This window comes from Cibotium barometz, chromosome 45 (assembly GCF_041138505.1).
Source record: "Cibotium barometz isolate CiBa-2024 chromosome 45, ASM4113850v1, whole genome shotgun sequence".
In the NCBI taxonomy this organism is placed as follows: domain Eukaryota; kingdom Viridiplantae; phylum Streptophyta; class Polypodiopsida; order Cyatheales; family Cibotiaceae; genus Cibotium; species Cibotium barometz.
The window spans coordinates 46,672,989-46,685,328 of record NC_141090.1 but is presented as its reverse complement, the minus strand read 5'-3'; positions in this window follow the sequence as shown (position 1 = coordinate 46,685,328).

Genomic DNA, 12,340 nt, shown 5'->3' with positions numbered 1-12,340 from the left:
TTCTTCAGCATTTCGACTAGCCCAAGTCTCCTAAATCACTCGGAATCGCTCGGGACTTGTGCGAAACAAAGGGAATTCGACCCAACCATTGAACCAAAGTCTTTGTTTAGGTTCAACACAAATTGAATTGTGGGAAAATTGAGATAAGTACAATCATTTGCTTTATTTACATACATCAAATAATATTAATTTTACGTATTTACATTGTTTGCATGAGCACTATGGCAAATTTTCCTATTTTACCTTCAATTCAAGAGCAACTCCAATCTCTACAACAACAAATTGTAGAAGAGAGAGAGATGTGAATTGAATTGGAGCGACAGCTCTCACTAGTCGAAGGCGTAAGCATGACTCTTTGCCATCTTATGATGACAAAGACGACATCATCCAAAGAGCTGTCAATGTTACACTTCAAGCATAAAATTCATGGAAAGATTCTAAAATCAGTCGTAAAGCTTTTTCATTTCAGAATTATGATGGCAAGAAAGATGCTCGAGTCCTTTTGGCATAGCTTAGTCAATTGGATGACTTTTCGAGGGAGAAATTTTCCGAGAAGGACAAGATCAAATGTGCGGCTAATCACATGGTGGATAGCACAGCTTTATGGTGGAGCGTCATCAAGCAAGGACGTGACAAACCGGATTCATGGAAAAGGTTTCAAAGGCTAGTGAAAAAGCATTTCTTACCTTCATAATTTAAATCTTAAGTAAGGCATCAATGGGATACATTGCATCAACTTGAAAAATAAAGCATGTCTCAGTATGTGGAGAAGTTTTGGAATACATTACTACAGGTACAGGTTGTGGAGAAAGTCAATGAGAAGGACCAAAAGAGGAAATTCATTTCGGGCCTTAAGTCTACAATTAGGGACGATCTGAATATAACGGTGGCAAGCCTCCAATCAAATGTTTTCGATGTCATAAAGAAGGACATATAGCACCAAATTGCCCAGAACGTGCAAAGAATCTGACACCTGCAGCACGAGTCAATATGCTTGAAGGGGACGACAATGAAGAAGAATCGCTCAAGCACGAGTCAATATGCTTGAAGGGGACGACAATGAAGAAGAATCGCTCAAGCAAGGGGGTAACTCTGACCCTAACTATTCAGAAGCAGAAGGTAAGCCTCAAGCTCATTCGCTACTCAAAATAAAAGGAAAAATTAATGAGCATGAAGTTATTGTTTTGCATAACGATGGTAGCACTCATGACTTTATTTCTAAAAAGGCAATTAGAGCTTTAAACATTCAACCTTCACCTACACATTATAGAGTTAAAGCTGCATTTATTGGAACCAAGTATAATTGCATGCAAGAGGTGAAAGGTTTAACTTTAAGCATCAATTCCTTAACAAAAAAAAGGGGATTTCTTAGTTGCACCTTTTTAAGGCATAGATGTAATATTGGGTATGCCTTGGAGACATATGTACAACCCTATTATAGACTATGATACACATAGCATTTGTGTAAGGAAGGACAATGAAAATATTTTCCTCCAATGTCTAGTCAAAGGAGAGACGAGCCCTTTATTGAGTCATACTCAAGCAAAGAGAGCTCTTAGGAAAAGGGAGAAGACTTATATGGTTTGGGTTAACCAGCTTAGCGCTGAGTTTAACACATCCAAAAGTCCATAACTTGATCTTTATATCTCCAAATTCAGGGATTGTTTTATGGAAGATTTACCTCCAAGATTACCTAAGTCTAGGCTTGAAGACCATAGTATTGATTTATTGCCAGGCAACTCTCCACCTTGTAAAGCTCCTTATAGAGTCAACAATTTAGAGCAAAGAGAAATCCAAAAACAAATCAAGGATTTGTTAGAAAGAGGTCTTATTAGACCTAGTAGTTCACCCTTTGGAGCTCCAGTCCTTCTTGTTAAGAAGAAGAATGGAACTTTCCGAATGTGTGTTGACTACCGAGCATTAAACAAAATCACTGTCAAGAACAGATACCCTATCCCTAGGGTAGATGACTTACTTGTTGATAAGCTTAGAGGTTCAAAGGTCTTTAGCAAGATTGACTTAAAGTCTAGTTATCATCAAGTACGCATGACTGAGTCATACATATTCAAGACTGCATTTAGAACCCAGACTGGCCATTATGAGTTTTTGGTTATGCCATTTGGTTTGACCAATGCTCCAGCTACATTCAGTCATATGATGAATCGCATTTTCCTAAAGTTTCAAAGCTTTGTTGTGGTGTTCTTTGATGATATTCTTGTTTTCAAGCGAGAATCATCAAGAGCATGAGCAACACTTGGAGCAAGTGTTTAACCTTTTGAGAGAAAATGAATGGAATGTCAATCCTAATAAAAAGAGTTCTTTCTTTCAAAAAGAGATTGAATACTTAGGCCATATAGTGTCAGCTGAAGGAATGCGTGTGGATCCTAAGAAGATTGAGTGTATAGCCTCTTGGCCTACACCTCAAGACATTCATGACCTTAGATCTTTTCTAGGTCTATGTAGTTACTATAGGAAGTTTGTCAAGAATTTCGCTTATATTGCACATCCTTTGACGGAACTTCTCAAGAAAACTACATTTTTCCATTGGACCGAAAGTCAAGATAAATCTTTTTTATTACTCAAGGATGCATTAACTCATGCACCAATTCTTACACTACCTGACTTTCAAAGACCATTCTTTGTGGTAGTAACATGCTAGTGGCAAAGGTTTTGGTGCTGTGCTTATGCAAGACAACCATCTATTGCCTATGAAAGTCGAAAGCTAAAACCTGCTGAAACACATTATAGTACATATGACAAGGAATTAGCAGCAGTTGTGCATACCTTGAAGATTTGGAGGCATTACCTAATGGGTTCAGAATTTCTTATCAAGACTGATCAACAAAGCATTAGGCATTTGCTTTTGCAACCCCTTATTTCAGATAGACACATCAAATGGGCATCTTTCATACAAAGTTTCCAACCCATGATTCAATACCAACCTGGAAAGGAAAATGTTGTTGCCGATGCTTTAAGTAGAAGACCACATATTAACAACATTTCTGCTTTTTTTCTGCTATTGAAAGTGAACCATTTGTACTTATGAAAAAAACTTATGAAGTAGATCCAGATTTTTTTGAGATATGGATCAAATTGCGTGAAAACAATTGGACACCTCAAGGAAATTATTCTCATAATGATGGCTATCTTTTCTTTGAGAAAAGATTATGTGTTACTCAACCCTATAGACAACTAGTCTTGAAAGAGATGCACCAACCACCATTCATGGGACATGGAGGAGTTTCCGCAACACTTCAAGTAGTTTCTCGAGAATTCTTTTGGCCTCGTTTGAAAAATGATGTAGCAAAATTTGTAGCTGAGTGTAACATTTGTCAAGCAATTAAAAGCTACAAAGGCAAAGCTTTGGGATTGCTTATGCCTTTACCCATTCCAGACCGACCATGGGAAACAAGTGTCTATGGACTTCATTACAGGCTTTCCTACTACTTCCAGTCATCATGACATGATTTGGACAATAGTGGACAGGTTTAGTAAGCAAGTCTATTTCATTCCATGTAAAAAGACACTGACTTCTCACAGCAAGCTACGACCATATTTGTCAAGCAAATCTTTGTTCATCATGGTCTACCCAAAGTGATAGTTTCTGATAGAGATTCTAAATTTTGTAGTCACTTTTCTCAAACTTAGGCACTAAGATTTTTCTACGGCTTTTCATCCTGAATCAAATGGACAGACCGAAGTCACGAATAGCACTATCTTGGATATGCTTAGAGCCTATGTTTCCCAGCAACCTAGTTCATGGGATAAGTACATACATCTACTCCAATTTGCTTATAATAATACTCCTCATTCTGCTACTGGTCGAGCACCATTTGAGATTATCTATGGTAGAGCTTTGCCTATTCCGGCTACTAGACTCTCCCATAAGATTGAAGCTGCTGACCAATATACTCGAGACTTTGATCGCATTTTATGTAAAGTGCGTGATTGTATTGCAAGAGCTCAAGAGAAGTATACATTTCAAGCAAATAGGAAGCGTAAGGATTTTTCATTCCAAGAAGATGATTATGTACTTTTGAGAATTGAGAAGAGACGATTGAAGAGTATGGAAAAATTCCCTGCAGTTAAACTTGCACCTAGATACTATGGACCATTTAAAATTATTGAAAAGATTAACGATGTGGCCTATAGACTAGAGTTGCCATCTAATTGGAATATCCACAACTCTTTCCATATTCATCTCTTGAAACCCTTTCGAGGAACACTTCCTTCTCACCCAATTTATGAGGAACCACCTCTTGTTGAAGGAGACGAAGAAGTCTTAGTTCCTGATGCTATTATTGATCAAGAGATGACAACAACAAGAACTGGGAACCAATACATCAAATATCTTTTGACATTCAAAAACCATTCTCAAGAAAATGTAAAATGGATGCCCGAGAAATTTTTCCAAGCTTATCCTGAGATCCTTCGTTCTTTTCAAACCCAGCAAACCCGCAATTGAGGGCAATTGCAAACTCAAGCAAGAGGGATGTCATGAGAATATATTTTAAGTCCTCTTTAAGAATATTATTTTCCCCTCTTGAGTAATTTGGGGACGCCTAGGTTACTCTTGCGTCATGCTGACTAGGTTAATATCGTGGGTGACACCACTATAAATATTAATACGTGCGGTATATGACGTATGCTTGGGGCCGTCTATGATTATTTCAGTTAGGTTTGTATGGCAGGGTGATTCCTGGAGTACTTACGCCTAGTAGTCATGAGTTGGTGATGGTTTGTGCCTGTTTAATATTTGTGGAATTAATTTAATTATTAATTGGGCTTATATTTTCAAGTGATGAAGATTATGAGGATTGATAAATAATGTCGAGGAGAATGTTTCTTATGCGCATCATATTTATTTTTACAAGCGTAGCTTGTAACGTTAGTAGTTGATTTTTTCATTTTGATACATTGGGAAAAATACATTTATAATGTTGAATTTATTAAAGCCTAAAGGCTTTACCCTAGCCCCAATTTTTGGGACACTCTATTTTTGTTGTGGAAGAGTGTCGTGCTCTCCAAATGCACACTTTGTATATTTTTGGGGGCTATGGCCTATTTTTTATTGAAAGCTAATAAAAATACTCTTGTGTGGGGAAGGCCACGCACAAGGGGGGAGGAAGATTGCACCCAGCATGTTTGTCTTGGAGCTAAGTATTATGTTTGCTATGCTTTTGTTCAATTTATTTGATTTTGTTGAAACCTGCAAAGCATGTGTTTTCATGGTTGAATTTATGTGTTGAATTTCTCAAGTGTTCCACAAACTATCCTAGAGAACGATTCTGTTTTCAATACCACAAGTTGTTTATCACTTTCCATCGACCCAAATCTACCCTTGGTATTGCTGACCATGGTTTTTTTTAACCTTAGGCATTTAACCCTTTGTGCTAATTAATTTAATAATGCACACACAACTACAAGGCCTAATTCATTTATTTGACATGAGAACCTTTATACTTTTAGCCCCAAAAAAATCTAGGAAATTGACACATGCTAAATTCGTTTCTAACCTTCATTTCACTTAATTTTCTTATTTACTAAATTTTACTTTATTAATATCAAGGGTGTATTCACATATGCACATTGGCTCCCAAGGCCTTATTTAATTTTGTGGGCATGCAAACCTTTATATTTTAATCTTTCCATGCTAAATAAAATTGTTGTTAAAGCTTTGAGAAGAATTTATATCTACAAATGTAAAACACATATAATAATTATATAATTTAATAAATTTTTCATTAATCAAGCATAGGGTAAGAGGGATCTTACATTCTCCCTGACTTAAAGATTTGAGATGTCCTCATCTTGCAAAATAGAATAGTCTCGCACTAAGTCCTCCTCTTTCCCCTATATGGCATCTTCTATCAAAAAGAATTTCTAATTTTTTAAGTATTCCTTCAATATCATATTTCTTAGAGGTTTTTCTCTAACATCCATAACTTTCTCAGGTTTCAACTCTATTTGACCTTGAAATGTCATAGTTATCATATCATCATCCACGATATGAGTAGGGTCTAGGATATACTTCTTCAATAAGCTAACATGAAAGACATTTGTGGATTTGAAGACGTGGAGGAAGAAGAAGTTCGTAAGCTTGTTCTCCAATTCTTCAATATAGCACCTATGAAAAAACTTGAGATTAGTGGAACCCTTGAGAGTCTTGTGGCGGCTCTTTAGTAGCTTCAATCAACGAGTACGTAATCTGCTTCTTGAAACTTCACATCATCACCTTTGTGCTCATAACCTCATGGGCTTTCATAACCTCATGGGCTTTCTTCATATTATCCTTGCATAATTGAAGAAGAAGTCTCATTCTCTCCATCTCTTCTTTAGCCAATGGATTGACCATCTTGTCTTCTTGGAAGGCTCTATGGAAGCCCGCATCCCATCAGGTGGGGGTTCCGGAATGCGAATGCCAAGTAGAAGGGAAGGAGCCTACGAGGTACATGCACTTGATACCCATAAAGAGCCATCCCAATGCTCAAATGCTTGCTAGAATTATGGCAAATTCAGCAAGATGTAGCCATTCATCTCATAAAGATTTGTGTCATGACAATAATGCCTCAAATACATCTTAAGCCACTTGTTTTGGCACACTCTATTTGCCCATCCATATGAGGATAATAGGATATATGTGGAGTAATTTTTGTGCCCATGTTATCATACAAAGGTCTCCAAAAATTTCCCACAAACTCGGTGTCCCTATCACACACCATATATCTTGAATACGTGCTGCTCCATGAATTGTTTGGCAATTTGAGATACTCCATATGTAACTTTAGAAGCAATGAAATGGGATGATTTGATAAACCAATCAACCACCACTAATATTTGATCTTATCCATGTTTATTCTTGGGAAGACCCGTAATGAAATCCATAGAGATGTGGGTGCACTTCCCATTACTAAGTTTTAAACCAAGGTAAAGGTTGGGGCCATGTCTTTGCCACTATATACCTATCTCCTTCCTTACCACCTATCTCCTTGGTTCAAAAAAATACTCCTCTTGGTGAAAGATGAATGCTAGAATGAGATGAGAGTTAAGCCACTTATAATCTTGACACTTATAATTGTATGCCAATTTGTTGCATTCCAATATCTGGATTAATGTTGATGAAGAGGACTAGTCGTTCTTGCTTGAGTATCTTTCCAACCCGCTTCAACAAATGGCTTCAATCCCCATCCAAGATTGTATACCATATGAAATTATAACACTTCAATGGAATAAAAGAAAGGAATTCGTGTAATTATTGAGGAATTTGCATATGAAATGCTTCAAAATATTATGCAAGAGATCAAGACTCATTGCATGGTTCAATTTGTGCATAATGAAGCTTTTAAATCATTTTTGGCATGATTAGAGAAGAATAATGATACCATTAGAATGTGATTGGCATCATTTTACTGAAAGAGCATTATTTAATCATGCATTTAAAAGCTTTTATTCAAGATCAAGAATGCTTCTATGGCTACCCATAGCATGAAATTAAAGAGAAAGACAAGAAAAGGCGCTATTTTTTATGTTTTTAGGTGCTTTATTAATGTAGTCTTAGAAGATTTTGGTAAAGATTAGTATGGAATTAATGATATTAATCCTAATCTCAACACATTTTGTCTTCATGAACCAAAGTTATAAAGAAATTAAAGGAAATGCATCATTCACCACATGTAAGAGTAATAGAGCACGGAAGAGGCAAGAAGGATCCAATCTAGGAGAAAACACAAACTTGTGATGGATTGAGGTGACTGTTAAATAGGTGCAAGCTATAGTAGAAGAAAACATAGAAGATGATGCCATTTTTTACCATTAGCAATCCCCTTCGACTAGACATTGCTTAGCAAATGCTCCATCATCTCCTTTTCGTCTCCCCATTGCTTAGCAAATGCTCCATCATCTCCTTTTGGTCTCCCCATTGCTTAGCAAATGCTCCAGCATCTCCTTTTGGTCTCCCCATTGCTTAGCAAAGGCTTCCAAAACATTTTTGCAACCCTAACTTGTGTAACAGGTGGAAGTCTTCCATGCTTTTTTTTCTCCAATCTTTTAAAAATCTTTTCACATGGTTGACCAAAGCTTGCCCATACCAACATTCACTTGTCGAAGTGCCCAAAATGCTGAAAATCACATAATATTGGCTCACATCTCGCCCATGCCCGGTTTGTTTCCAAGATCCCCATGGACATGAATGGTACCTAAAACAAGATTTCTACAAGCCTATGTATCTCAGCTTGAAGTGTTTCCATCCTTAAATTAATATTTTCAAGAAAATGTGAAAAAAAAAATCAAGAAAATCAAGAGCCTTTGCATGACATGAAAATAATACTTAAATTTGCTAGGATGAATTCCAAGAGCTCTGATACTAATTGAAATGGAGAATCACTTGTACAAAACTTGAAAGCTATGTAATGAAGCAACAACTTAGAGTGCACATGCACTAGGGCATGGTTCTAGACACATGGGCTTAGGACATATCTATACATGTGGGAATTAGGAACCTTAGGATTATAAAAAAGGCACATGACCTATGAACTTTGTACCTTTTATGAACTTTTGATAATAGCTTTTCACCTTTAATTACCTTTGGATCATTTGACATAATCTTGGAGTCTTTTGGCTTACATAGGTTTGGTCTTATGGAAAGCTATTTCAATCCTCTTGGTAAGAGGTTAAATCACTTAGGCACTATGAATTTGTATGTGATTAGCATCCTAATTACATACAAGCCTTCATAGTGATTTTTCCATATCTCAACCTCATTTCAATCATATCTCAACTTCATTTCAATTGGTATTACAGCTCTTGATATACCTAGGCCTACCTATCTTCTTGGAGATCATGGGGATACATTTGATGATCATGTGGACCAACATCCAATTAGTGATGTATCCATTACATCCATTAGTACTCACAAGGTTAGTGATACTTTGCATAGGGAGTCATAGGATATCTATGAGCATAGACCTAAGTTTCTTGTGTTAGATGTGTCAGGCTATTCTTCTAGGACTTTCACATGTGGGGACATTCATGATATCACTACTACTAGCTCTCATAGTTTACCTGACAGCATTTGTGTGGGTGTAGTGCATATATTTGTGCAGTTAGGCATTGAGTTAGTGAGATGACTTTAGTGTGGTGAAACCTCAAAGTTGAGGCAAGATTATACATTTGGATTGAGAGAGTTTTACATTTGACTTATACATTTTCTTAGATTCAGTGCTGATTGAGATAGACCATACTTATGTTAGGATGACATCACTGATCTTGGGGATTCCATGGTTAATGATTTCATGGGTGATTCCACTTATTTCTCATGTGTGGATACATTGTCCATCTTCAATGAAGATGATGCTTGTGGTGATCTTGTTAATCATATTTTTACCTTAGAGGATCACACACACATAGAGGGATTCGTACATGATGATTCGGTGCATGGTTTGAAACATGCCTAGACACACATTGATATCATTGATGATGATGGTATTAGTTCATGGTTGCTCTTGCACGATGTTGACCACCATAAGATATCTTTCTTTGGTTTCCATGATTGTTGACACTATCCTATTTTCTTTAGAGCTGGTACATTCATTTTTGGGTGCATAATATGTCACTTGCGATGCATGGTAGATGATTATGTTGTACAACATTCATATGCACTTACGATACACTTTGGACTTTGCCTCTACAATTTTTCTTTTGTGCCAAGACCTTTTGGCATTCTTGCTAACAAGTTTCAAGCTCATTTGGTGGATATCTTCAGCACTCGATTCATACTACAATTCTAAGGATGGGCTAGTGAGCTTTCCCTCACATTGGAGCTTTCTTTTTGACCCAGGAGCTACTATTGCATTGGCTTCAAGAGTTTGTGATGTGTATCACATATCTCCATTTGATCTTGGAGGCTACACGACTAGCTGTCATCGATGGTGGGTCCTTATCTTTTTCATTTAATGTCGATCACATCACAGAGCCATTGTCTTGGAGTTCACATGCCTCAAATTTCCTTTTGATCCAGGCGTGAGCATAGTTAGCATCATCAATATTGGTTCTTTACATCTTCCTTTTAATCCAGGCAAGAGCATAGTTAGCCTCATTATCAATATTGATTCTCTACATTTTTCATTTGACCCAAGCAGTTGGAGAGCCATTACCTTGGTTTTTGCTTGGCTTGGATTTCCTTTCAATCTAGGTGGTCGTATCTTTAGCCTCATCATCGGATGACATACCACCTTCCTTTCTATTTGATCTTGGAGGTTTTCATGTGATTTTGGGGCTCATGCAATTTTGGTGTCGACATCACATGATGAGTGTTTTTGGCATCCATTTGCTTCGATGGTGACCCCCAATATGGTTGATTTTGGCTTGTGTATAGCCTTCTATATATGTCTATTTTGTGCATGACCACCCTTCAATTTTGAGGATAAAATCATTCTAGGAGGGGATGGTTTGTAATGATGCAACAACTTAGGGTGCACATACACTAGGGAATGGTTCTAATGAGGCACATGGACTTAGGACATCTCTATACATGTGGGAATTAGGACACATGTGGCCTTAGGACTATAAAAAGTACATGGCCTTTGCACTTTGTACCTTTTATGACCTTTGACGCCTTTTCACCTTTGATTTTACCTTTGAACCAATTGACATAATATTGGAGCCTTTTGGCTTATGGAAGTGTATTTCCATCCTCTTGGTGAGAGGCTAAATCACTTAGGCACCATGGATTTGTATGTGATTGGCATCCTAATTACATGTAAGCCTTCATGGTGATTTTTCCATATCTCAGATTTATTTTAATCATATCTCAATGTCATTTCAAGCTAAGATATGGGAAAGGAGAACAATCACCATGAAAGCTTACATATAGTTAGGATGATAATCAAATACAAGACCAGGATGCCTAACTGATTTAGCTTCTCACCCATGAGGATGGAAATAGACTTCCATAAGCTAAATGTGCATAAGCCAAAAGGCTCCAAGATTGTCCAAAAGATAAAATGTCCAAAGATACTAATAATGGCCCATGAGTCCCCTTTTATACTTAAAACCATGACCATTAAATCCTAAACCTAACTTATAAAGTTGCTACTTCATTGCAGCTCACGATCGTAAAAAGCTTGGAGAGTATATTCTTTAATCTAATTGACTCTCTCTCTATCCGACCATCAATTTTTGGATGATAGAAAGTACTGAGATCAAGTAAACTCCTAGGAAATTGCTTCAAAAATTGATATCCAAAATAGAGGAGTAAATTCAACACATCCTTGTCGCTCATAGCTATGTAGGGTAACCCATGAAGTTAGAATATCTAATGCAAAAACGCTTTGGTAATATCTAATATAGTAAAGATTTTTTTTATTAGAATCAAATCTACGACTTTAGTTAGTCTATCGACCACCACAAATATGAAATCATAACCTGCACTTGCAATGGTAGACCAATGGTAAAGTCCATACTTTATGTATTCCCACTTCATCTGCAAAATGTCCAAGATGTAACTTTTCAGGAATTTTTACTCTTTTACCCTTAATCTTCTACACATAAGACATTGACAAATGTGATTAAGCACATCCCTTTTTAATCCAAGCGAAGATTAACTCCTATTGACTACCGTATTTTTTACATAACTAGGATGTCTTGCAATAAGGCTATTGTGAGCTTCAACCAAGATTCTTCTCTTGAAGTCACCCTCTTGAGGGGGACACACATGTAATTATTATTATAATATAAACAATTGTCTTCAATCTTGCATCCATGATCTTTTATTAACTCCCTTGGGGAGCCTTGCACTGCTGCATTAACATGCGATGATTGGGGTGAAGAACTCATTTGTCTCAATCTTCCCTTTTATTTCAACAGACAATTGGTTGAAGATCATGGTTACTATTAACAAGAAAGCTTTCTATTTAAGGGCGCCAGCAACCACATTCTCCTTCCAAACCTATACTTTAGCTTAAAGGTCAAATTCTTGTAGAGTTTGCATCCATATTCTTTAATGCATGTTGAGGTCATTCTAGAGAAATATTCATTTTAAACTTTTGTGATCTATCATCACCAGAGTGAATCTCTATCCTAGAAGATAGTGTCTCTGAAATTTTAATGTATGACTCAATAATTCCAATGCATGAGTAACAGTTAAAAGTTTCAGTTCATGTACTACATGATTTTTCTCATGAGACTTCAACTTCTAAGACTCAAAAGCCATAGGCGACCTTCCTGCATAAGGATTTCGCCGATAGCAACCCACTTGCATCAGTGATAACTTCTAATGGCTTGCCAAATTCTAGCGACTTTAGTACTGGTTTGGTCGCTAATGCAACCTTGAGTTTGTATAGGC